We start from the raw sequence: 26,508 nt of genomic DNA, 5'->3' as shown, positions 1-26,508 counted from the left end.
CATGATACATTGAACTTGCCTTTATATGAAATATTTTTAAAGAGTATTTGACAGGGACACTTATGTGGCATAAGAAGCAGGAGAAATTTCCAGAGATGTGCTGACCACTCAGGCCTGAAAGCTGACACATTGTTCTGACAGCAACGAGACAGAATGAGAGGTCACTGGCTCTCCGTGACTTATGGCTCCAGGAACACAACAGCCATCTCATATCAAGGCATAAGGCATCTGAACATGATCTACTGATGAGCACAACAGCAGCATGGGTGACTTTATCTAAACTGCTCACAAGAAGCTGATGCAACAGGCTGAAACACCGGTGCAATCTCACGCTCTCATAACACTCGTGGCAGCTCTCACTGACATATACAATAAAAAGTGTAGGCCTTTTCTCTGCCTCTGCTCACTGGAGCGCTGCTACCAGGAAAAGAGATTTGTTTGAGTGTGTGTGTGTGTGTGTGTGTGTGTGTGTGTGTGTGTGTGTGTGTGTGCGCATGTGCGTGCATGTCTTTGTGCGTCAGTGGACAGCTGGCGTGTCCCGCTGTGTCTAGGTGTCACCGAACGCAAGATTACCTTCTCCTAAGATCACAGAAGAACAGTCATGTGAATAAAAGTTGGTTTGTATCTAATCTCAAGGACGATCTGTGCTCCAGAATAAGCAACTACTCTGTGACATACCAAGGCAGACAAACTTTTGTTGCTGTGTTGTACAAGTGTGTGCTTTTTGGGAAGTATATAGCACATCTTTTCACATTAACATTGTTTTTATTAGGTAAGGATGGGCCATGCCACTGTTTTAGCTTTTGATCTGATGCCAAGTAACATCAAGCCTGTCATTCCAGTAGGTGTTGATTTGTAAATAAGTGGTTTCTACTCTGACTGTGTTTCCAGGGAACAATTTTTGTCAATCTGAATGAATTATTCTTTTCTGAATGACAATTTTTGTCAATCTGAATGACTGCAGATTTTAATATTAACGATGCTATATGGCCCAAAATTTGCGGACACCTGACCATCACACCCATATATGCTATTTGAACATCCCATTCCAGATTTAGTCCCCCGTTGCTGTTATAATAACCTCCATTCTTCTGGGAAGGCTTTCCACTAGATTTTGTAACATGGCTTTGGGGATTTGTCCATTCAGCCAAAGGATCATTAGTGAGATCAGACACTGATGTCACGCCATGCTAGAAAGCCTAGGGTGCAGTCGGCATTCCAATTCATCCCAAAGGTGTTCAGTGGGGTTGAGTTCAGGGCTCTGTGCAGACCACTCGACTTCTCCCACTTCTACCTTAGCAAACCATGTCTTCATGGTCCTCGGTTTGTGCACTGGGGAACTGTTATTCTGTTGCATGTTTGGGCTTGGCTGTTTAGTTCCAGTGAAGGAAAATTGAAATGTTACATCATACAAAGACATACAAAGGTCCACAAATGGGTGTGATGGTCAAGTGTCCACAAACATACTTGTTATATGCTTCCAGATTGGCACAACAGAAAACCCAGCTCAAATCCTGATAATGCCATCGTAAGGACAGCAAGAGAGCAAAATTGCCTGTGATCTCTGGGTGGGAGGTATAAGGTAGATGGTATATTCTCTTTCCCTTGTGCTTGTCTATGTGCTCATGAATGTGGAAGAATGTGACACAGCATGAGCAGCAGTTTGAAAAGAGGAAGTTGGCTGGTTTCACATGTCTAGGAGGAAGCATGTGTTAGCCTTCACCGTCCCCACTATGTAGCTGTCGTAGAATAGGGGAGAGGTAGCTAGTGGGTGGGAATTGGCAGGTGACTAAATTGTGGAGAAATGTACTTTCCCGTGTTACTTAACGTGTTCTCATACAGGTGTAAACTTATCATGATTTCTGTCTTCTGTTGCTTTCTGCCATATTTCTACAAATTGGTACCAGTATTTATTCTGCACTTCAGGGATCAAAGGTAGCATCTTTTTGAAAATGAAGTAGCCCATTATAGTAGTTTTATTATTGATCAGAAAACACAAATTAGATTTTTGTATTCCTTTTGAATTTGTTGCCAAGTGTGTTTCATATTCTGCCTAAGCACTGAATGTAAGATAAATGGCTACACAACATTATAGTTATTAACTATAAGGAATTTGTCACCACTTTCCTTTCCTTTGCTGCTGCAACTGTAGTATCTGTCTATCTATCGATCTATCTATCTATCTATCTATCTATCTAGCTAGCTACTTATTTATGGTATTTGTTTATAATAGAAAAAGCTATATGTTGAGGATCTTTGTAAGAAAACTTCTTTTTCTACAGCTGAAAAAAGTTACACTTGATTTTTCTGCTATTTCACTGATGACATGAGAGTTTTTGAAGTTCACCATGAACACGTACAATACTGAATCCGGGGTGGAGTTTGATAATTGTAATCTCTTTTTTTGGAACCGACATATACACAGTGTGGGATCAAGCAAGTTCAACTTGGAATTCAACATTTTCAAGCTCTCATCCTGAAACTGACTCTTGCAATGGCTGATGTTCTTAGACAGCTGTACAACACACTTGCTTTGATCACACTGTTTCAGCAATGATGTTTTAGTCATGTTGCCCACATATTTCCATGTTATTACTATGGAATATAATTATATCTGCTGAAGATATATATTTTTCTTTTGAGCATCATTCAAATTCATTAAAAAAATGTCAAAGAATGCTCTTTTTATGTGAAACTTGATTGTGTAAGGGAAGTGTTAGAATTGATATGGATTGACTTTTCAAACAGTGGTTCTTAATCATCGAAGTTGCTTGACAGAATTGCATACAAACAAATCTGTGTCTGGTTGCTGAGACTGTCATATGACATCAAAACAATCGTGATTTGAGTGCAAATAATAAATCAGCTTCAGCTGCCTGCCCGCCCACTTCTGCCCACTGGTCCCGTATTTATGCATATGACATGCCCCAAATTATTATCATGTGTGTCTAATTTACAGGAAACATGCTCTAATAATGCAGATGTTGTGAATAGTGAGACAATTAAAGGAAAACATTCAGCATACCATCCAAGATCTGAGAAAGATCTAAGCTAAATAAACAAGCACAGTTTCAGTGAAGCTGAGTTAGAGGCACTTTTATCCAAGGTTGCTGCAAATAAAGTAAGTAAGTAAAGCTTTATTTTATGTAGGTATAGATGACCAAAGTTCCATCTTGAACATATAAACAAATCCTCATTTCATATTAGCAAAAGAAATGAATCAAACTCTGAAAGCAAGGCTAACAAAATTACTAAAATCTCATCTGGCATGTTTTCATACTGATATGAAATTACATAATAATTATTTGCACACACACACACACACACACACACACACTATTTGAATAGCTGTCTGTCCAAGCCTGAGTCAGCATCCAGGCCAGTGTGTTATGTTGCCTGTATATAAATGCACCTATTACTCAACTGAAGGAATAATCAGCTGACAAAGGCCTCATCTGATTCATATTTATGTATTACATGTTGACACTAAACATATTTACCTATTTTTTTTATGAGTTTTCTGCTTTCAGTTGTGATTTTCATTTATATTTGCTTTGCTTATTGCTATTACTTTTAAACTACTCTCTATACTTGCTATAATTATTCATAACACTGATGTAGATTTTAATTAATTAACGGCAAATAAAGCATTTTTTTGGACACACTCCAATCAGAAATGAGTTTGATTGCACAGATACGCCAGTGAAAATTTTGAAATGAATTTTGGAATTTTGCATGCTGATTTTGTGATCAGATATTGAAAGCTTGCTGAATAAGGGCCACTAAGTGAAAGACAGAGAAAAAAAGAAAAGTGAGGGTGAGGCAGAGAAAGTGCCTTTGAAAATTTGAGTGCCTTTGAAATATTGACTTTTGTCATGTTTGAGACCTGCCTAGACTTTTAACTATTCTTTAAATTTGCCCTCTGGAATTGGTATTATTGCTATCACTATGTTTGACCTTGAACTCTTCCTTGTTGTCAGGTTTTGGATTGTGGACATTATTCTTAATAAAGCTCCAGCACACAGATCCTAACAATTTCTTCAAGTCACATTCTTTACCTGTATAAAGTGAGGTTAACCGAGATTTATTTCTTTACAATAGTTATGATAATAGTTACAGAACAAGCCAACTGGGTCTATGCTTATGAGAGCACTCCTACACAAAAATCTGCTCCAACCTTGAGAGTGTTGTCTTAATAGCATGACCTTGCTCTAGGAAAAAGCCAATACAAGATTAAATCTCTGTTGTTATCATTCATAACCATCAATAGAAGCTTATTGATTGTGTGATGCTCTTCTCAGCACATGATCCCAGCAATGCCTTGATCATCTGGTGTCTAAATCACTCAGTGGATTCGAGTGGTAGCCCAGGGTTTAAGGTTCTAGGAGATTGGAAGATTATGAGTTCAAATCCTAGGACTGACCGAACCCTCATCTGAACAGTTCTATGATTGTTTGATGTCTTAATTTTAATTTGCATTAGATTAAACTGCCTGTCAAATGCATGATTGGTAATTTACAATACTGATGCAAATATTTGCTAGTTTACTGTGAACTAAGCAATACTTTCAGGATCTTATTTATCTCCTGGAGAACTAGTAGTTAACTACCAATTAATTAATCACATCAGCTCCTGTCTTACCTACCTATTGAAGAACTACTATCTGATGCAAAGTAGCCTACTTCAACACTACAGTATCTACAATATAAGTGTTTTTTGTCCTTTATTATTGTAAACATAAAAGGCACGCTCAGAGGAGCTAGACCCTCTACCCTCACCACACCCTGTATTCACCACTGTCCCTTCTGAGCTCTCTTAGAATGTTTATACTGTATATGAGCCAATGTGCACTGTGTCATACAAATGAGACTGAACCTAAAACACTACTGTCTAGTTCAACAAATTATTAACTCCCATTGGTCTTTTCTGTAGGAGGAAGCTTATCTGTGTCCCTTCTGAATAATAACCAATCACAAATACATCACTCTGTGCATGTGTGTTAAGTCATTTTTATACATTAGATAATGACTGAAGTGATACTGTGTCCTTCCTTTATGTTTAAGGAGTTTAAGGAGTTCCAGTTACAATGATCTGGAACCATACTGTAATTACGAAACACATGATAACTCATTACTAATGACTAGTTAGCTAGTATCTGCAGTATTTGTGTTGTAAAAAAGCAGACCCCATACATGCTTTGTAAGCTTTTTGTGGACCATGGCTTCATGAAACCTATAAGATGTCAAGAAAATCCTACAGAAACAGCTGATATTTATTTGTGGTTAACCAGAATCACCTTATAGATGACAGGCGTATGATAATTACCTTTTAACATGAATTTGAACATGATTGGTTAAGTTTGAGCACAGTCACATGCCCCATTATAAAAACATGTACACGCTTTTGAAACTAGATTACTGTAAGTTTTTTCTATTTTTTTTAAATGCTTCTGTCTCTTTTTTCACTTTAATTTTAGTAATTTTGTTTAATTTGGTTGCTAGATCCCATTAAAAGTAAAAAAAGATCTGACATGATTGATCTTGGTTTTATTTTTTACATCACAAAAACTTACAATTTAAACAGGGGTGTGCAGACTTTTTATATCCACGGTATAAGAATCAGTAATTATTGTTTAGTTCATAATGAACAACCCACCCATTACTTTATTATTACTTGAAGTAATTGGTAAATATTCAGTTGTCATTAGTCATTATAAGAATAGTGAATTAGGTGTTAACATAATAGTACTCATTCATTCCTGCTTAGTCCCCGCATAGTCCCCTCATCGTTACCTAAGAATAAACTGTATTGTAAAGTGTCAATGGTTTGTATTGTAGCTGTGTCCTGCCCTAATGCTAAAGAAAATTTTGTAAAAAAAAAAAAAGAGCCATTTTTGAGATACTTGTCCTTGTGATAATCTCTGTAAAATCCCCTGCTTGGTCTTGATTCAGCTTGTTTCTTAACACCTCATTTCGAGGAAATCTGGCAATACTGAGTGGTCTCTGCAAGCGACTAACTAGCAAGACAAGGTGTTACTAATGAACTAACACGGCCATGCATTGTTATGACTGTGATAACTGATAATAGCAGGTTGACCATATAAAACCATTACTAGATCAGTATTAACCAATGTTAAACATGCTACACTAAGCTGGGTTTTTTCAGGGCAATAAATCATGATTAGCAAAAGCCATTTTTGGCATAAAGCAAGGATTTTGACTTCACAATGTTAAAGAAGTTTTATGGTTCAGATAGTGATCCAGGCTACTGCATATGCCCTAATCAGAGCAAGCTAAAATGCTTGCAAGAAAATCTGGCACAACTTTAAAAGCACGTCACCTTCTCATTGTGACCTTTCAATAAAAATTGAAATGCTAACAGGGTCTGAAAGCTGTACTAATGTGTGTGATTAATGACATGCACAATGGATTTCCAATGTTAATAGCAGATTGATTTGTTCTTTAGGTGAAATCTTAGCTTGTTAACAGATTAATGCTTTTTGAGGTGTTCAACAGCGCAGATTAGAATAGTGACCTTTCAACACAGCTAAACCATCCATACATGCAAACCGTTAGCTGTATGTCTCCATTGATTGCTGGGAACCACACACATGATGTATTCTTCAAAGGGAGGACCAACAAATCCATGGTGTTGATCACAAGCAGAAAGAATATAAGAACCAGGTAAAAATATAGAAAAGCACCTGTTAGTTTGTTCTCACTCATTTTGTATCACTATAATTTCCAGAAAACCGTTGGAAAAAAGATGTTAAAATGAATCCTTCCTCTCCATTACCACCAGACATTTTTGTTTCATAATATTTCACACTGCCCAACTTACTCTGTTAGCAAAATTAGCATAACTTATATCTGCCTGCCTCCAAGCTGTTTTGATTTATGTACAATTTTGTTATTTCTTCTTGCCATAGTGTTTTTGTTCATAAGCATGATAATTATAATTATGGAAGCACATGATTTCATATGTAGGTAGCCAAGTACTGCAAATGCTAGGGTAGCACACCAACCATAAAAACACTAAAATCAGGACATATTACAATTAGGCTAATGCAAAAATTATAACATATACCCCTCTTTTTGCTGTATAAGTCACAGATTTGCTTACTAATCCAGAAAATATGGTAATAACAGACCAGCTGCTCAGATTAAATGACAGTTTCTCATTTCAACAACAAACTGATTTGCTCTTTCAGTGAAATAAATGTTATTTGACAATGTTGCACAGTATGGAGATGTTTCAAAAGATTCCGGGTTTATTCTCATTCTGTAGATTAATCACAACAGATCATACTCACACACCCACAGTATGTACCTCCCAGTGATGGGAGGATCTAAATGGTACAGAAGCTCAGAAATTGAGGAGAAGAGCAATTTCAGGAAACTAGGTTGATGTAGAGAGTAGTGAGGGTATTGATTTTAATATTCTGAATGCTAAAAATAAAATCAATTTGTATGCCCAATATGTGTGATGTTATCAAAACAAAATAGAATTTTTGCGAATTGAATGGTAAAGCTTCATGTCCTATTGTGTTTTTGCACACACACATTTGAAGTTACACAGTGTGATGAGCCATTCACCAAAAGTGTGCATCTGTGCCTGTACATCTCTTGTCACACGTAATGAAACACGTAATGAAACACGTAATCATTGTAAATCATTTGTACATTTTGTAGATTTTGATTTTAATGTTGTTTGTTTTATATCTGAAAACATTATAAAATCAACTGCAATTTGAGTCAACACATTGCCTCCTTGCCATATCACACTGCAGATTTGTAAAATTTATTCAATTCAATTTTATTTATATAGAACTTTCGTCAAAAGTTGTTAATTGTCACAAAGCAGCTTTACAGAAATCTGGTTATAAAATTTAAATTCAAATTTAAAAAGTATAATTTATCACTAATAAGCAAGCCAGAGGTGACAGTGGCAAGGAAAAACTCCCTGAGACGACATGAGAAGAAATCTTGAGAAGAACCAGACTCCAAAGGGAACTCATGCTCATCTGATGATACTGGATAGAGTGGTTATAAATAATTTCTCTTCTATAACTGTATACTGTAGAGTCAAAGACTCGAGCATGAGCATCACTAATCAATGATGGAGACCTGAGTGTAAACTGCAGTGTAAATTGTAGTGTTTAGGCTATCCAAAGAAGAATATCCACAGCCATCTTTAAGATGTCTGTGTGGTACCATCCACAGTAATCTCATGGTGATCCATCCTCAGCATCAGCGAGTGATTTTCAGGCAGAAGCAGAAGTGGGGCATCAGGATGGATCAATACTGCAAGTACAGCATCCGAACATCCCAGTTTACCAAAACACTCTAGGCCCATGAACTCCCCATATCTGCATCTTTACCTATGAGAAAAGCTTATAAACAAAACCTTGACTAAACAAATATATTTTCAGCCTATACTTAAATAGTAACATTGTATCTGAGTTCCAAACACTAATTGGAAGTTTGTTCCTTAACTGCGTGATATTATAAGCAAAAGCTCTGCCCCTTGCTGTAGCCTTCATTATTCGAGGTACCAACAAAGAGCCTGCACCTTTTGATCGAAGCATGTGTGGCAGATCATAAAAGACCAGACATTTGCCATTCAGTGCTTTATACGTCAACAGTGATATTATATAATCAATTTGATATTTTACTGAAAGCCAATGCAGTGTGGATAAAATGGGGTGATGTGGTCATATGATCTGGTCCTAGTAAGGACCCTGGCTTCTGCATTCTAGACTAACTGGAGCATGTTTATGCACCTACTGGAACATCATTATTACAGGCATTATAAAAATCCAAACTAGAGGTAACAAAACCATGAATTAATTTTTCTGCAACATGTAGTAACATTATATTTGTTATGAAATAATGCTATACTAGTAATATCTACATGAACTTCAAATGAGAGACTGGAGTCAATAATCACACAAAGGGCTATTACTGCTGCACATGATAAAACAGATAGTCTATCCAGAGTTACTATGTAATCAGATTACTTCTAGCTGCCTGTGGTCCTAGTAGAAGTACTTCTGTCTCGTCAGAATTAAGTAGGAGGAAGTTACTCAGCATCCTTTACACATTTCACAAATTTATTAAGCTGGTATCTCTCATCTGGCTTTGCTGAAACATGTAACTGTGTGTCATCAGCATAACTGTGGAAGCTACTACCATGTTTACGAATAATTGTACGTAGAGGTAGCATACATAGAGAAAAAAGCAATAGGCCTAAAATAGAACCTTGTGAAACATCAAACTTTACTTTAGTATACATAGAGAAGTCATCATTTACATCTACAAACTGATAATGATCAGTCAAATAAGACCTGAGCCAGGATAGAGCCATTCCCTTTACTCCAACAAAACATTATAGTCTATCAAGCAGAATAATAAGATCAATGGTATCAAAGCTTGCTACACTAAGGTCAAGCAACACAAGCAAGGAGATACAACCCTGATTGGAAGCCAGTAGTAGGTCATTTACCACTTTAACCAGTGCTGTCTCAGTGTTGTGATGAGGCCTAAATCCTGACTGATAGATTTCATAAATATTATTCCTGTGTAGGTATAAGCATAACTCCTGTGCTTTTCTAGGATCTTGGAGATAAAGGTGAGGTTTGATATTGGCCTACAGTTGGACACGTGGCAGGGGTTGAGGTGAGGTGTTTTAATCAGGGATTTGATAACTGCTAGTTTAAAGGATTTAGGTACATAGCCAGTGCTCAGGGAAGCACTGATTATTTGTAATAGAGGTTCAATTGCTTCTGGTCGTATCTTTTTGAAGAAAAGTGTAGGTAGAGGATCTAGTACACAAGTTGATTTTAATGAAGAAATTAGTGAAATTAGTTTGGTTTCTTGAAGGGAGTAAAGCATTCTAATCACTGATCTGATGTGGTTTACACGGTTATTTAGGAAATTGTCTGGCTTTAAATTAATAGTCTGAAATTTTTGCCCAATAGTTTCAAGTTTGTCGTTGAAAAAATCCATAAAGTCATCACTACTAATTACTGATGGTGTGCAGGCTTCTGTGGTGATCTTATTCCTAGTTAACTTTGCTACAGTATTAAATAAGAATCTAGAATTGTTTTTGTTATCTTCTAAAAGGGTGGAGACCTTGGAACCTATCCCCCAAGGATACAAGGGGGATGTTATGATTTCGAGTGGTCTCTTTTAAGGTGCATCTGAGATTACTTTTCTTTTAGGTGGAGCTACATTATCTAGAGTGTAGTGGAATGTTGACTCTAAGCATTCATTCTGTGGGGTCCCAATCAAGGTTGAGAACTCTGGGAGATTGTGGATAAAACTATGTACAGTAGCTGACATGAATGTATGTTTGATGCAGTAGCATCTTGAAGTGCATATATTATGATTAAGACACATTTTAAGTGAGATGAGGTAATGATCTGAGGTAGCTTCACAGCTCATTCTAATCCCCTGACATAAAAGGAAAAGCTGCAGATGAATTTATGATCACTATATATTGGAATTACAATGATAAATGTGTGTACTGTGTGGTTAAGCCACCTGTTAAAGGGATAGGGAGTATTCATGACAGTCAGCCTCAGTATATTTGCAATATAGAGCTAATTGGATGTGTGTGTAATAGTAACCTGTTATGTATATATAATAATAGCTTATATTATATATACATAACAGGTTACTATTACACACACATCCAATTAGCTCTATTAGACCATATTTTTACCCCCCAATTATTTGGGCTTAAAGGTAAGTGCTTGTTTTCAAAGACTGGTCTATGCAAAATTGAAAATGCTTTGAGATTACTAAACAAGGAAAATTTGGCAACCTTGGAGGTGTGAACTGCATGCATGTAATTTTAAGCACTGCTTAGCATTAGTCTGAATATGGAAAACTTTCCCCACGTAATTACTGACACATGTTTTAATGTTACCTGTGGATTTAAGTTGCCCATTGTGAGAATTTCTTTTGTAATATCTTGTAAATCAGTAAACCTTCTTGTAAAAAGTGCTGAAGCAGCCTTTAGTTTTTATGCACTAAAGATCTGTAAAACATCATCAACAAATCACCTTCATCTATCACTGATTAAAAGTCAACAAAAACAAATAAAAGTATATTATTTCACTTTAACTAACTAACTAACTAACTAACTAGCTTTGATTATTTCCCTTTTATTTATTTTTTTTCATTGTCACATAACTTTTGTATTACTTTTTTATACACATTTTTTAAACTATAGATTTTTCTTTCTTCTTTTGTAACTCATATTATTTATTTCATGAAAACAATATTTGTCCATTTTACTATTTTATTTTGACAACCTATTGTTTCTTTATGTCACTGTTTTGTTTTGTTTTACTTCACACTGTAAAGCACTTTGAGTTGCATTAATTATTCAATTATTATTATTATTATTATTATTATTATTAAAGTTTACTGATCCAGTTTTCTTAGAACTGGATCAAATTTACTTTTATAAATGAAAAAAAAAAGTATATTATGTATACAATTTCATCTTTTCATTTACAAAGGATCACTAAAGGGATTTGCAGCATGATGGCATTTTATTCCTCCCATACTCACTCATCAATATTTTCTTATGAAGGGGTCAGCGGGTGAAGAATGCTGCATTTCTGTAATCACTTCTTCACTTTTCTCATTTTTCTGACTGAAGTGCTGTCCCACGTTCTCCATCTAAACACTTTGCCCTCATGCTGGATGTAAATCTCTCTTAGAGATTATTGAGTTTGGAGAAAACAGACCTGGAATATAAACAGTACACACACACCGGAGTTTAGCACCCAGTACTGACTCATGGTAATCCACTTTGAGTGAGAGTTTGCCGCTGCATTCTGACAGGCTTAAGTCACCTTCACTGGTAAAGCCTGTGAATTATTCCTGTTACAGCATCTTGGAATGTGTGGGAAGAGCTGTAGTGAGACTATGCTGATGTCTCTATAGAAAGAAAGCAAGTCATGCTTCATTTTACTGCAAATTGTGCAAACATAACAAAAGATGCATATAAGCTATGCTGAGTTTATTAGGCACATTTTCTTGTAGCTGTGCTCACTGGCCATTTTATGAGGTTCATCTACCATACAGTATATAGGTCACTTTGTAGGTAAACCAATTGTAAACTGACTGTAGCTCATCTGTATCTATGCCCAATTTGTCATCCTTCCTTGTGTATCAATGGAAAGAGACCACCACAGGATCACTGCTGACCAGGGGTCTCATTTATCAAAGTTCTACTTCTATGAACTACAAGAACTACATGTAAACACTAGCAAATTGCTAAAAGGCTAAAAACCCTAGAGCAGAAAGGACTTGAGTGTGCATGCAGATGCTATTACTTTTATGTTGACCTCTTCAAAAGTGGGGCGAGTTGCTGGCAGAGAACAACTAAAACTGCAAACAGAATCGACTGATCAGCCACTTACCACTCTCAGCAAAGAGATTGCTGTGGTCATTAAAAACACATTTCCTGTGCAAAACTGCCAAATCTTCAAGTAAGGCATCATCCCAATCTATCTTTAGATGTGCATTTTATATTAGTTTATATTTAATCTCTCACCTCTCAATCACACCTTAAAGCAATGCGAGAGGTATTTGGAAGGAAAGAAGGCAAGGTTGTGTGTAACGTAACATAAAGCCAGTCGGGCTGCCCTGTGAGGAAGATCAAAAGGTTTAAGTCAGAGTGAGATGTCCAACCAGCTCCACAAACCTCTGAGACATCCTGCAAGAGACACAGCTCAACATCTCCAAGGAAAACCTGGAAACACAGACTTTTCAGTAGGCTTGTGAGATATAATGATTTAATTGGCCCTACATGATATTACACTGCCACAATGTCCAGTGACATTTGCTTAATTATATCACTAGACCTGCCATCCTTTATGTGTTTTGAGTAGGAGCTCCTCAATTTAACATGGCTTATGCTAGTGTCATACAAATATAGCCGCTGAGGACTACAGCACCCAAATGTCTCATTCAGTCACACTCACAGTCACCAGATTACTGATCAGACACACACCTCAATTACCACTCACCTATATAAGCACACTCCATACACTCACTCTTTGTGAAGTATCCACTCAACTGTGTTTTAGCATCTGATGTACTAAGCGTTTGTATCAGCTTTCTCGTTCATGGTTTTTGATCTGGTCTCTTTTCCCGGTTTCTGTGATTTCGCTTTTGCCTCTGATATCCTGTTTGAATCTCCTGGCATACTGGTTTGTGCTTGACCAAGTTTAAGCCAAGAGTTTCTTGGATTTGTTTGTTGTTTGCCAATATTAATAAAAGTATTATCCACAACTGCAGCTGTCTTTGTTGTCTGAAAGCTAGCACAAGTCACTCAAAAATACATCAAAAGAGCAGTCTTTTTCACCTCAATAAAAACAGGAGATGATCTATCGACATATTAATCTGGAATGATTTGTGCAGATATTTTGAACTCGCTGACAGGCTGTTGACACCACCTGGAAGCTCCGCCCCCTTCCCCCAATGTCATGTGCTCTCGACTGGATTTGTGGGGAACTTCCGCTTCCTGTCATGGTAAATGGAGAATGTTTTGAGTTCATTAATGAACTAGCATCTATTAACGTATGTTTGTATCAACTTAACTCACATTAGACAAATATATATTTAACATCAATTAACTGCCACTGAAAACTTTCAGCTGAAAATAATCAGAAAAATTTCAACTAAAAAGATTAATTGTACTACAATGAAGTGTCAAATCTAACACTTTACAAATAATTTTAATAGTAACTATACTTTAATTAGACAGTACGTAAATACGCTGTTTGTTTGCTCATTTTCCTCTCCTGCACCGGTCAGCACTAAGGTGTTGTTTTTCACTGTTTACTCCACAGCACTGCAGAGAATCAGGGCAAATTTTTTTGTGATTGCCACTGCCAGCAAGCAGTTCCTTACTGTGACCTGAAATGGTTGAAATGCTAATTAAACTGTCTGTTTCTGGAAAATAAATCATTAATCACATTTTTCAAAATGGTAAATCATGGGCAGGGAAAAATCAATATGTGCTGTTCAGTGTGGGCAGCAGTTATAGCTGCTGAGGAAGGTTTTTATGATGAAACATATTTATCATATTTCATATTAGTTTATTTTTTATTATCCCAAATATGTTAATGTATGATATTGTTTTCTTTACTCAAAATGTAAGACCTTTTGGCCCTTTCAGTGCTACAGTAATGGCATGCCTATTTTGATTCTATTCTCTGATTCATCATCATCTCCACTAATGAGAAATGGCATATGTTAAACACTCCTGCATGCAAAAATAGGTGATATTAACACATAAAAAAGCATGTAAATGGAATGTAACTTTTTTATTATCTCATATGTTCATGAATGATAATTATTATATATACAATATAATAGAATTATCATTCATCAATGATATACATCATAGTAGAATGATCACTACAAATCACTACATGATTTCCTACAAATCTATTATTAAATGCTTTAAAAATAAGCTAGTACCTCACTATAGCATGACAAAGATTAATTAAAAAAACATCTGACATCACTTGGGACTGCTGTGTGTGGCTGGAAAAAGTGACGGTATTAATCATGCATTTACAGTGGGAGCAATGTGCTGCAATAAAGTAGCTGGAAGTCATTTATTTTCACAGAGAGATGACAAATTAAATATGACGGGGGGAAGCACGACCACTGGCAAAGCAAAGTGGGTAGACCCGGAGGATGCAATAAAGTTGAAGCTTTATGCAAATGAGTAACTAAGGTGTCACTAAGTTCCTTTTGGTTCCTATCAAACATTCCTTCCTGATCAATTAAGCAGAGAAATTCTGCCATAACTAGCTACATAAAAATATATGGATTGCTGGCGAGCCTCTTGTTAACTGAAATAAAGTGTTACATTGTTGTGAATATTAGTTGTTTTGATTGTATAGGGGTCAAAACTGGCTTATGGAATACTGGTAAATAAACTCAAGTCCCATCAATCTGCATAGAAAACAGATCATGCATGTAATGATGGCAATTGCACAAACTAGATCACGGCAACCAGCAGTAAATTCAGGAGAGTGGCCAACATATAGTGATTTGGGTGATGTGAGGTGAAAAATTTGCTGGTGTGTGAATGCAGGGTCAAACTACACACGTTCAGCTTGCACCCATTTCCTTGAATATTTTGGCATATCACTGCAGTGAGTTTACACTTCAGTCAATCTTAACTTTTTTTCTGAGTTGTCATAAACTCACTGGTTCTTCTGACCTTTCAAAGGATTCTTTAAGCTGCAAAGCCCCTTTACATTTTAAAATTTGTCAGAAAAAAAAAGTGTTTCATGTCCAAGGGTTTGACTGATCTCACTTTGTAATGAAGCGTCATCAATATGTCATGAGCACGACTCATGAGGCTGTGCTAAATACTTATTTGTTAAACACAAAGTTTGATTGGAGGAATGCACATGCTGAGTCATGCATATGAGTGCATCTCTCTCTCGCTCTCTCTCTACTGTTGAATGCTGAAGCCTCAGTGAGGAATGAATGTTTTATAAAGAATCGGCCAAAGTTGTTTTCCAGTTCGGCTTTCCATCTTCACCAGAGAGATCCCCTTTAAAACATTCCAATTGAAATATTTATGCTTGGCTACCCATGAGAGAGTCCACACACACACACACACACACACAAAAAAAATGTTTATTCAATGTTTTTGATCATTCCCACTGGTATTTGCTATTCTTTATCATTCTATGGCTATGTGCTATATAGACACAAGCTTGGTGCCAAATGCCCAAAATGTTGTTTAAGAGCTAATACATGTTCAGTGTCAAAATTTTGTTTCTTTAATTTTGTAGTTGAGCTAGTGCCTCAACTAAAGATGCAAATGTCGGACACCAAACATGCCAGATTAACTACATTAGGGGTGAGGACTGCACAAAAATATCTTAGCAAGTAAAAATATCTTGAATATTTTTAAAATTCAACTGATATTTCTTTTTACTAGATTGTTTGTAAACAAATATAAGACCATTAAGACTATTTCTGGTCATATTTACATATCTTAAAATGATCTTATTCTATTGATATTCTATATTCTATTCTAAAATGATCTTATTCTATTAACAGATGTTTTTTCTTATTTCTAGAATGCTTGATATAAGCAAAAATGTGTGCCAAGTGAATAAAAAAATTTCAAGCTTGAATTTAGTAAAAAATATCTAGAAATAGGCTTAATTGTCTTATATTTGTTGTATAACCTCATAAGAAATATTAGATAAATTTTCCTTTATACAGATAACTACTCTTACAAAGATATAATTTTTTGCAGTCGTGTACAATTTATTTTTGCCCAAATTATTGCTTTAAATAAGAATGTAAAAGGCAAACTGGAGCTGTGCAATGAGAATGCTGATTATCTCAAGTAATGTACCTCTCTAGAAGAAGAAGGGTGTCAGGTCAAAAAACACGGACTTTGTCACGTTCCTTTGGATTACACTTTTGGACACTTGGATTTGTTTGCCAGTTTCTTCAGTAAAACTCCAAACTGCACTTGCATCCATTTCAGCATTCCTTACTTGACAAAGGAACTGAGAGTTTAGAAGAAAGACAGACAGGCGTGAAGTGACACAAGGAGCAGTGGCATTTAGGTGTGATGGAACTCTATCACTTTAAATAATTGACCCAGAGAGGCTCATGGGAAACCTCTCAGTGCTGAAACAGATGAATGCACAGCCCATGAAGGGTGAACCATCGAGAGAGACACTAAACATACACTCTCACTCATACACATCATAACCATAGTGCAAAAATTTTCTGCTGTCCTTCCTGACAGTTATGTTGTTTATTTTTTTTTACTTTGATTGAATTTTGATGCCTTCTGGGATTTTTTTTTAAACCTCAATAGTCTTTGCTAGTTTGCTGTTTTATGAATTTGCCAAAACAACTTACTCTGTCAGTTACTTTTAGTAACTGCTTTGTCCCGGTCTGGGTTGTGGTTGATCCAGAGCCTATCCAAGGAACACTGTGTGCGAGCCTGGAATACACTCTGGATGGGACACCAAGGCATTGCAGGGCACCGTGCACACACATTCATATACTCAATTCTAGGACAGAGCTGAGCAATGAAGGGCTTAAGGCAGGGGTTTGCAACTTTTTTTTGGCCAAAAGCCCCAAATTCTCACAATCCCATCAATTAAAAAAACAAACAAACCCCATATATAAAACACAAACACATATCACACATCACACATGACATTTAATTGTTATACATCAAAGAGGTAAAGATTTAATTATTATAGATCAGAGAGGTAAAAATTTATACCAACCCAAAACTGCAGGCACTCACCGCGTCTAATGAGAGGACTGGGCTTGTGGGTCACATTGCAGCATATCAAAGTCAGGAGGCATATTCAAAAGATTGCATCTAATATTGGCTGTTACATCGAACCTAGATTACTACTTTGATATGATGCACACAAGGGCACTGAACCCTGTGTTCCGTAAAAAAGTGTTAGTAAATGGTATCAACAGTTGGGACTAAAATATTACCCCTGTGTTGTAAAGAATAGCATGAATATTGTGGTTTGTAGTGGCATGCAAAAATATGCTTATTTTAATTAACATGACAACATGTTGGACATGACCCCTCTGTGGACTTGGGTAAAGCTTTGAGTAAAAATTAAAGCTCCAAATTGAATGAAATTTTACTATTAATTTGGCAGTTTTAATTATTAAATTAAATTTAAATAAAATTAAGATTTAATTTAATTCATACAGTAAATCAGGTTTACACACATAGAACTATATTATATATAACAATTGGTAAAAATTTTCTGTGACCCCATCCATATCTCAGGTGACTCCTTGTTGGGTTGTGACCCCAAGGTTGAGAAAGTATGGGTTAAGGGTCTTGCTTAAAAACCCAACAGTGACTCTGTGCCAGTCCTGTAATTTCAACACAAAACGTTCCAGTCACTTTCACCGTCACCACCACCACTAGCACCACAAAGCTATACCTGTCTGCTATACAAACCTGAATACCAACTAAAATACTTCTCCTGGATTTTTGGGATGTTAATTATACAAGTTATAAATGGACACTTTGACACTCATAAACTTAGTAACACACATTCACTGTAATGTCCAGCTGCATAACACCCACGTGCACTGGGAGAAGGAAGGGTAGACTTTCTTCCAGTAATAGTGTAGTCCCATGAAAACTACATCAACCATCGTGCAGTGTGGTGCAGGCATTACATAATGGCATGTCATGGCTGTCTTGGCTGTCTCAGCTTCATTGACTCCTTTCTGGCTAAGGCTCTTGAGTTAGCCCTGGAAAATCTAGAGAATCCAAAGCTCAGCTCTAGAGGATCCACTGCCCATGTCCACTCGCTTCTGGGAGAGTAACCCAATGTAGCTGGTCAGTCACTCTCAGCATTGGGCACCACATGGAGCAAATGTTGCTACTTTCTTGATACTGTTCACTGTGCCGGGGCAGTGGGTTTTTTGTGGGGAAGAAGTAGGGATTACCAGGGCCTCAACAAGATCTCGACCCCCACCTCTCATGAATTCGGCCTTTGAATCACTGCAGCAGGCATCCATTTTTTCCATGCTGTGCAGCAGGGTGACAAATGGAAGATGGCATTCATCACCCCTGCGAGTACCTGGTGATGCCCTTTGGATGCTCCAACTGTCTTGCAACACTTCATAAATGAGGTCCTGAGAAGCACTTAATCGTTATGTGTTCATCTATCTGGAGAATATTCTGATTTACAGCAAAACACTTGACAAACATGTACCTCATATCAGGTTCTCCAGCTACTCATGGTCAAAAACCTCTACTTAAAACTCTAAAAATCCCAGTTTCACATCCCCTCTGTTTCATGCTTGGGTTTTATGGTGTCCAAGGGTAGCCTGCAAATGGACCAAGCCAGGATCAAGGCTGGCCACAGCATACCTTGGTCAAACTAGTACAACACTTTCTGGGCTTTGCTAACTTTTATGTGATGGTGTATTTGGAATTTTAGCACTGTAGTGGCACCACTTACTGCCCTAACTAAGAAGGCCGCAGGTTGGTTTCGGCGGATGCCTGAAGCCCAGGAAGCTTTTGAAGAGCTCAAAGAGCACTTGACCTCAGCTCCAGTTCTCTGAATACCTAACTTCAGCATCCCATTTGTTGTGGAAGTAGATGCCCCAGATGTGGTTCTTTGGCAGGTTCGACTTTATCCTGTCATATCGACTTGGCTCAAAGAACATTAAACCTGATGCCCTCTCTAAGCAGAGGGACAAATCTACCGCACAGCCTGATGCTTAGCCCATAGTCCCCAGGCAATGGATTCTATCCCCATTGAGATGGGGACTAGAAGCAGCTATTTTGGAGGCTCTCCATTGGGAGCCTGACCACGGAGGAGGTCCTTCAGCAACCCTCAACATCGCTTCTGCAGAGTTTCTGCAGAGATGCTTTTGGTGGTTGACAATGGACCGGTTGGTTTGCTCCATTTTCTGCTGATACTCTCCTGTCCTTGGTACCACAACTTAATCACAGGATTGCATATGTTGCGAGGAAACAGTGTGATATTAATCTTAGTGGACTGCTTCTCAAAAGCATGTAAATGCAGAAACTCCCCTCTACCAAGGGGACCACTGAACTCCTGCTGGGGCATGTGGTGAGAGTTTATGCTGAGAGTTACCTGGTTTCTGACTGGAGACCCTAGTTTGCTAGCCAGTTCTGGAGGGACTTCTGCCGACTTCTGGGAGCTTCTGTCAGTCTGCCCTTAGTTTCCAACTTCAGGCTAATGGCCAGACTGAGAGAGTGAACCAGGGCCTGGAACAGACCCTCCAGTGTCTGGTCTCCAACAACCCTTCATCCTAGGTTGATCACCTGATATGGATGGAGTACACCCATAACACACATCCCTGGGCATGTCTCCTTTTGAGTGCCAGTTCGCCTATCCTCCACCCATGTTTCTGTAACAGGAAGCCAACATGGCTGTACCTTCAGCTGATCACCTTGTCCAGTGATGTTGATAGAGCTGGTAGAAGGCCCGCTCTTCACTTTTAACCACCAGCGAAGCCAGAACATCCGCAGTCCATTGCCCCCCCCCCCCCCCCCCACACCCCCCCCTGAGTGATGGGGCTCTGGCATAGTCATTTGCCTCATTGACACCCAACAGGTATGGAGCAAAACTTGACTGAGAAGGTTTCAGTCCTGTGGTGTAAAAGAGATACTTTATTTTTTTGTTGTTCTTGTCTCATTTTAACGGATAAAGCTCCAAAATGCTGTCCTTGTAACATTACACTTATGACCATTTATTGATTTTAGTTTTCTCTAAATATCTAAAAATTACTGACTGCTAACTGCACCCCAACCACACCAACACACACTTATCTACCTTCTACTCACTAATTTGTATTCAGAAAGATGTCTTTGAACTATCAAACTGTACAAAGGTCAAGAATGAAGTGAATGTTCAAACAAAGGTGCTGGTTATATGATGACAACAATGTGGGCAATGACAAAACATTATATTAATGACAAAAGATTATCTTATAATCTATAATTTTGTAACTTTTCAGAAAGGCACACCAAACATATAAGCTATGAACATTAACTACTTATAATGCTTTCTCTGGAGAGTAATTCATCAGAATCAGGACTCTGAGTTTCAATCTGAGTTGGAATCTGTCAGAGCTGCTCTTCTATTGCTTCTGTCACCAATGGCAGGCTGTAACCTTTCACAATCTCTCCAGTTCCTCTTCCAGTTCTTGGTGTTTCTCCAGCTTCTAGTATCCATCTCCTGGAAGATACTGCAACCTAGAATTGCCACATCCATCACCACTGCTGTTTTATGCTCCTTATCTATTATTATGTGTCTGCTTGGTTATCTATTGCTTGTTTATCTTGAGACTCCACAGAATTTAAGCTTTTTTTTTTTTTTTTTTTTTTTTTTTTAAGTACTCTCTGTGGTTCCTCCCATTTGATCTATTATGTATCTCCCATTCCTAGGAGTATCTCCCAATATAGATATGCCCTATATCACATGTTTGCAATAAGGTTTTCAATAATGTTTTCAATTTTCAATTTATTTTTATTTTAATGACTTATGCTTGGTTTAGTCTGTACTAGTATTGTGATAATCTTGAGTCCTTGGTTGGAAATGAAAGGGTCAAAACCCTGAAATGCTAAAAGGAAAATGATCCAATCTGAGGTCTCATAGATCAATCATGTGTTTGCATAGTTTTTGTGTAAACTGTGTATACACACATTTCTATGCATAGAATGTGATCTGTCAAGTTATTCTTGTGCATGATTAGAAATTAGAAAAGTATAATAACAGCTAAACTGAACAGATGAACTGTTATTACCTGTATAATAACAGCTAATCTGAATAAACTCATCTCCTATAATACCACTTAATAATGTCAGGATAATTGACAGTAATCGCTGATTATGGTGCTCACAACAAGTTGCAAACAGGTGACAGATGAAATGTAAAGTAAAATCATATAAATGGAACATGTAGAGACTGATCGGGATGGTGCAGACAATGGCGGACCTTGCCTGAAGATTTTGCTCACACAGCTTTGCACAGGGAACTCTCTTTGCTGTGAGTGATGATTGGCTCATTAGTTGATTTTGTGCACCCAGTGCAATTTTAGTTGATCTCTGCCAGCAAATCACCACACTTTTGGAGATGACAACAAAATGCATTCATATTGCTCACAGCCCAACACATTACATTTCCAAATATGATAGTGGAAACGACAACAATAATGAATGATTTTCATGCCATTACAGGTTGTCAGTGTAATTTGGTGAATAGATTGCACACACAATAAAATAACTCAGTTTTGAGAAATTCATGTATGCAAACAGTAAAGGCTACTCATGTAATTTGTGACACACAGTATAGGTTCTTGAATGTTCTGGACAAGTGTCCAGATTTAAGACATGGTTCTTTGATTGTGCAGAACAACACAGTGGGACTTAGACTTCAAGAATGTGGCATTGTAGATAGCTGACAGTTTTTTATTTATTTATTTCTTAGATAAACCGCTCATAAAAGTGTCAAATGAACCATTTTTGTAAATTGTTTTGTAGAACAGTAGATTTACTTCATTGTGTGGCCCTCAGCAAGTAGTTAGACCCCGCTACATTCTAACTCATTGACGCCACTGTTCTCCACTGTTCTCCTTATGGAACAGAAACACTCAGTCAGGCAAAGGCACACAAGAAGATTGAGGCTGAAAGTTTTTTTACATTTTTTTTTTTTTATTTTTATTAAATGGCCTGCCAAACCAGTTGTCCACAAATAAAAGTAGGACCAAATACTTGTCCTCAAGCAGGACCAAATACTTTTAAATTATTAGAAAGTTTAACAATAGTTAAACCCCAAAAAAGACAAAATAAAGATGCACACATAAATAATATCAATCAACCACACACTGCAAGAATAAAATCAACCCATACCAAAGTATAATTTGACAAAATATAAAGACCACCCAAAACAAAATACACTACAATATAAAGCAGCCACCTACTCTATGGTCCACACAAATAAGGCCTAGTCTAGTTGGACTCTGTCTACTACCCTTATAAACTGGGGGAAGAACCCAGATTGCGTTAGCATTCATGAACATAATTAGCACCAATTTAGCACCAGTGATTTGATTAGTTGATTTGGTGGATTGGGTACTCAAATTAAACCCTGAACATGTGCCAATAAAACCCTAAAAAAAATCCTGACTTGCTCTGCAATACACACATGTGCAATTAATGAATAGCTTAACCTCAGAAAAATTTGCAACTCTGTTATGAGGCTCAACTCTGGAATTCAGTGCTCCCTCTATAACACAAAATATACATTAAAACTAAGCTATTGACTTTTATTGCACAAAATACTTTTAATGGCATCAGCAAGCTTACGATACTTAAGCTTAACTAACAAGGACTAACTAATAACACCAAGATGCAGTGAAATGCACTGAGCCACACAGCTTGTCAAAGCAAACTACATACTTCAGAAGCTCACATTTGTAACCTGCCAGCTGTAACTTTAACACACCTGTCATCTGAAGGGAAACTGTGATATCACCAACACAGTGAGTAACCATGGAAAACTCAGTCTTTTAAATTGCTTTAAATGAGTCTTAATTAAACTTGCCTAACATCACACACTGCATCTCCCAGCTTCCTATTTTCTTCAGAGTGAGTAAGACTAAAATTTCCTTAAGAACAAAACTAGAAACTCCAACTGCAACCACTTGTTTTAAAAACAAATTTAGGCTCTGAATTTGCCCGCACATGCACAGCCGCTCCGATACCAAACGAGACCAACAATAGATTCTCAATTAGTATGAGAATATATGTCTCATTGGCAAGTGTCTTAAAGGCACGGTAGCCAAATTAAGGGTCTTTAAGCCTGCCAGCTACAATTGTTGGTGGAATTATTCTTCTTAGAAGACCTTTGACAGGGTCCATGTTGTCCTCAAAATACAATACCTCAGGCAGGCTACTGGGTTTTTTTAAAAGGATTTTTTTTTTTACAATATATGGTGGTTCGTTTCTTTATGTAGATGAGTGTGACTGCACAAGCACAGCAATTTAGCATGTGTGGTATATACAAAGTTCCATTGCATACAGCTGTGTGTGTGATAAATGCCAATTTCCTTGAGTACTCGCAGTGCTTATGCACAGATTTAGAATTTGTCTACACAAAAACAGCCAAGCTAGTACACCCAGTGGTGAAGACATTAGGCACTTTGACAGAAGACACATATGATTGACCACAAACATAAAGTGACAGTGGAAATAACTGACCATTCCTATATAATTGATATTTTCTGAAAAAAGGTCACTCTAGGCTTTCAAGAAGGCCAAGACCTCTCACTGACTGTGAGCACTAGCATACAGACATTCAGCATGTCTGTGCTGCAAGCATCAGCAGTGACATTACAAAGAAGGACAGCAAACCTAGCTAGCCATGCTAACATGCATTACAATAGAAATCACATGAATCAAAGTGTATCACTGATGGGAGGCACAGAAGGGCAGCATGAGGCATTGTTGTCTCAGGCCTCCAGGGTCCAGCGTACGAGTTTGGGGTACTGTCTGTGTGGAGTTTTACATGTTCTCTACCTGGATGTCCTCTGGGTTCTCTATTTTAGTTTTCTCTTATTGTCCAAAATACATAGTGGAAGGTGGATTGGTGTGAATGATTGTTATTGAAGATAAATGTATGTGGCACTGACAATGTTAAGATTCACTTCTGGATTTGCTGTTGATGGCAAAAAAATTCGCAAATAATGTCATGGTTAGCTTTGATTCATTAATAAGCTACACTGCTTTTTTACACTCCTACATAGAGGTGTTTATCACACGTTTAACTACCCTGATTAAACATCGTAGTATATTTGGAGGAAATAACACACTCAGGGATAATGCGGGACAGTAAATGTTCATTTTTGTGTTCACACCAGCTGGGCTTAATGCCATTCCCTTTAATGAACTGGACAAACTCAAATGATGTCATTTGTGAGCCCATAAACTGAAACATCCACCCCCCCTTCCCCCCGTAGCTGTGTATGTAGCTACGTAAAAAGTATTAAAACTTCTACTAAAAAGCTTTTTATGTAGCTGTGCAACAGCAGGTACCTTGCACCTTCTAACCTTTTCCTTAATATCTCTATCCATACCTGGCCACTATGTGTGACTTTGAGCCAGTGCCTTCATTCAGTGTATTCCTGGATGTTCGTGATGCAGGTCATTTAACAGGTACAACTATGCATTGTCCCCACAAGACACAGTGTTTGTCTGGTGATAGCTCATGTATGCGTATGAAAGGCATGTGTATGAAATATGGCTTCAGCCCCTCCTCTGTGACACAATTCAACCACTCAATGTATGCATCAATACCTTACTGAATATAGGATCCTTTGTTGTAGCTTGTACAACATCTTTTGCACACACAGGCCATCCATCCATTTTCCATACTGCTTATCCTACACAGGGTCATGGGGTAGCCTGAAGCCTAACCCAGGGGAATCGGGGCACAATGTAGGGGACAATCTGGATGGGGTGCCAACCCATCAGAGGGCACAAATGCAGACACACTCCAGACAATTTGGAAATGCCAATCAGCCAACAACACATGTATTTGTTGATTTTGGACTGGGGAGGAAACCTCCGAAGCACAGGGAGAAAATGCAAACTCTGCACACACACACAGAGCAAAGGTGGGATTCAAACCCCCAACCCCAGAGGTGCAAGGCAACGGTGCTAACCATGAAGCCACCATGCCCCCCAGGTAGCTTATCCATTGTTGAGAAATAGAAGATTCTGCAGTGTGGTCTTGTCCTGGTTTTGGAAGCCTGGATAATACATCTGTATGCAGGTGCTCCTAGAATGTATGATACTCAATGTTGTAATTGTATATTGTAAATGAATATTAAGGGCCACCTCTGTATCCTCAAAGCTGCCAATGTTGGCACTGCTGACTTTGGCCCCAGAATGGCCAACAGAGGCTTGTGATCTGTGACCAGAATAAATTTCTGGCCATAGAGATACTTTTGGAACTTTTTGACTCCATAGATTATTGATAGTGCCTCCTTTTTAATTTGGGCATAATTTCTTTTGCCAGCTGACACCGTCCTTGTAGCAAAAGCTATGGGTTTCTCTTCACCATTATCCCTGATATGACAGATCACTGCACCTAGGACATACGGTGATGCATGGCATGCAAGCTTCAGGTGTCTATTAGTGTCATAATGCAACAACAACTTGTCTGGAGCAGTAGTTGCTAGGCTTTCTGCAATGCTACATCAGACTCTGCAGTCCAATTAGGTTATGCAATGGCTGTAGTAAGCTTGACAGATTCTTCAGGAATTGGCCATAGTAATTCAGACCTAAAAATGACCTCACCTCCATTATGTTAGTGGGCTTTGGTGCCTTGGCAATGGCTGCTACTTTCTTTTCCGTGGGGTGAAGTCAGTCATTATCAATCTTATGACCCAGTTTCAACACTGTTCTGAAGGAAGGTGTATTTGGAGCATTTTACCAGTACATTATATTTCTCCAAATAGGTGAGTACTTAATCCAACCTCTGTATATGATCTTTTTTGAGTGTGCAGTGATGAAAATGTCATCCAGTCCCCGTAAGATTTGGTCCATGACTGACTTAAATATGGATGTCGCACTAGAGACCCCGTAGCTCAAGCAATGGTACCTGTACAGCCCATTGTGAGTGTTTATGGTTAGATACTTTTCAGTGGCAAAGATGCCTTCTGACTTTCATATTGCACTGGTACCTCTACATACCTTAGCAAGGGAATTTTCTCTGCTGAGTAAGTAGTCAGCTGCACTTTCACTTCCTTCAGTGGCAGGTACCTTCTGGTAACTCACCTCTGACAATAATGAGAGTGCAGTCCCAGTGTCCCCACGCATGTCCACATCTTTTCCATCCAAAGTGACATTCACCATTATGCCATTTTTCCCATTACATGTGGTTGTAAATACTGTATA

At 37.9% G+C, this 26,508-nt stretch overlaps 1 long non-coding RNA gene across 1 annotated transcript in view; it reads left to right on the top strand.

Annotated features, from left to right (window-relative positions):
• The window catches only part of LOC128318501 (uncharacterized), a 59,588-nt gene that overhangs the window by 21,289 nt on the left and 11,791 nt on the right, over nucleotides 1-26,508 (top strand). The window contains exon 2 of the long non-coding RNA XR_008301874.1: nucleotides 13,443-13,553. This is a non-coding gene — a long non-coding RNA (uncharacterized LOC128318501). The remainder of the gene's footprint in view (nucleotides 1-13,442; nucleotides 13,554-26,508) is intronic.

Source organism: Pangasianodon hypophthalmus, chromosome 6, assembly GCF_027358585.1.
Source record: "Pangasianodon hypophthalmus isolate fPanHyp1 chromosome 6, fPanHyp1.pri, whole genome shotgun sequence".
Classification (NCBI taxonomy): Eukaryota; Metazoa; Chordata; class Actinopteri; order Siluriformes; family Pangasiidae; genus Pangasianodon; species Pangasianodon hypophthalmus.
This window is presented reverse-complemented; position numbering and strand designations above follow the sequence as displayed.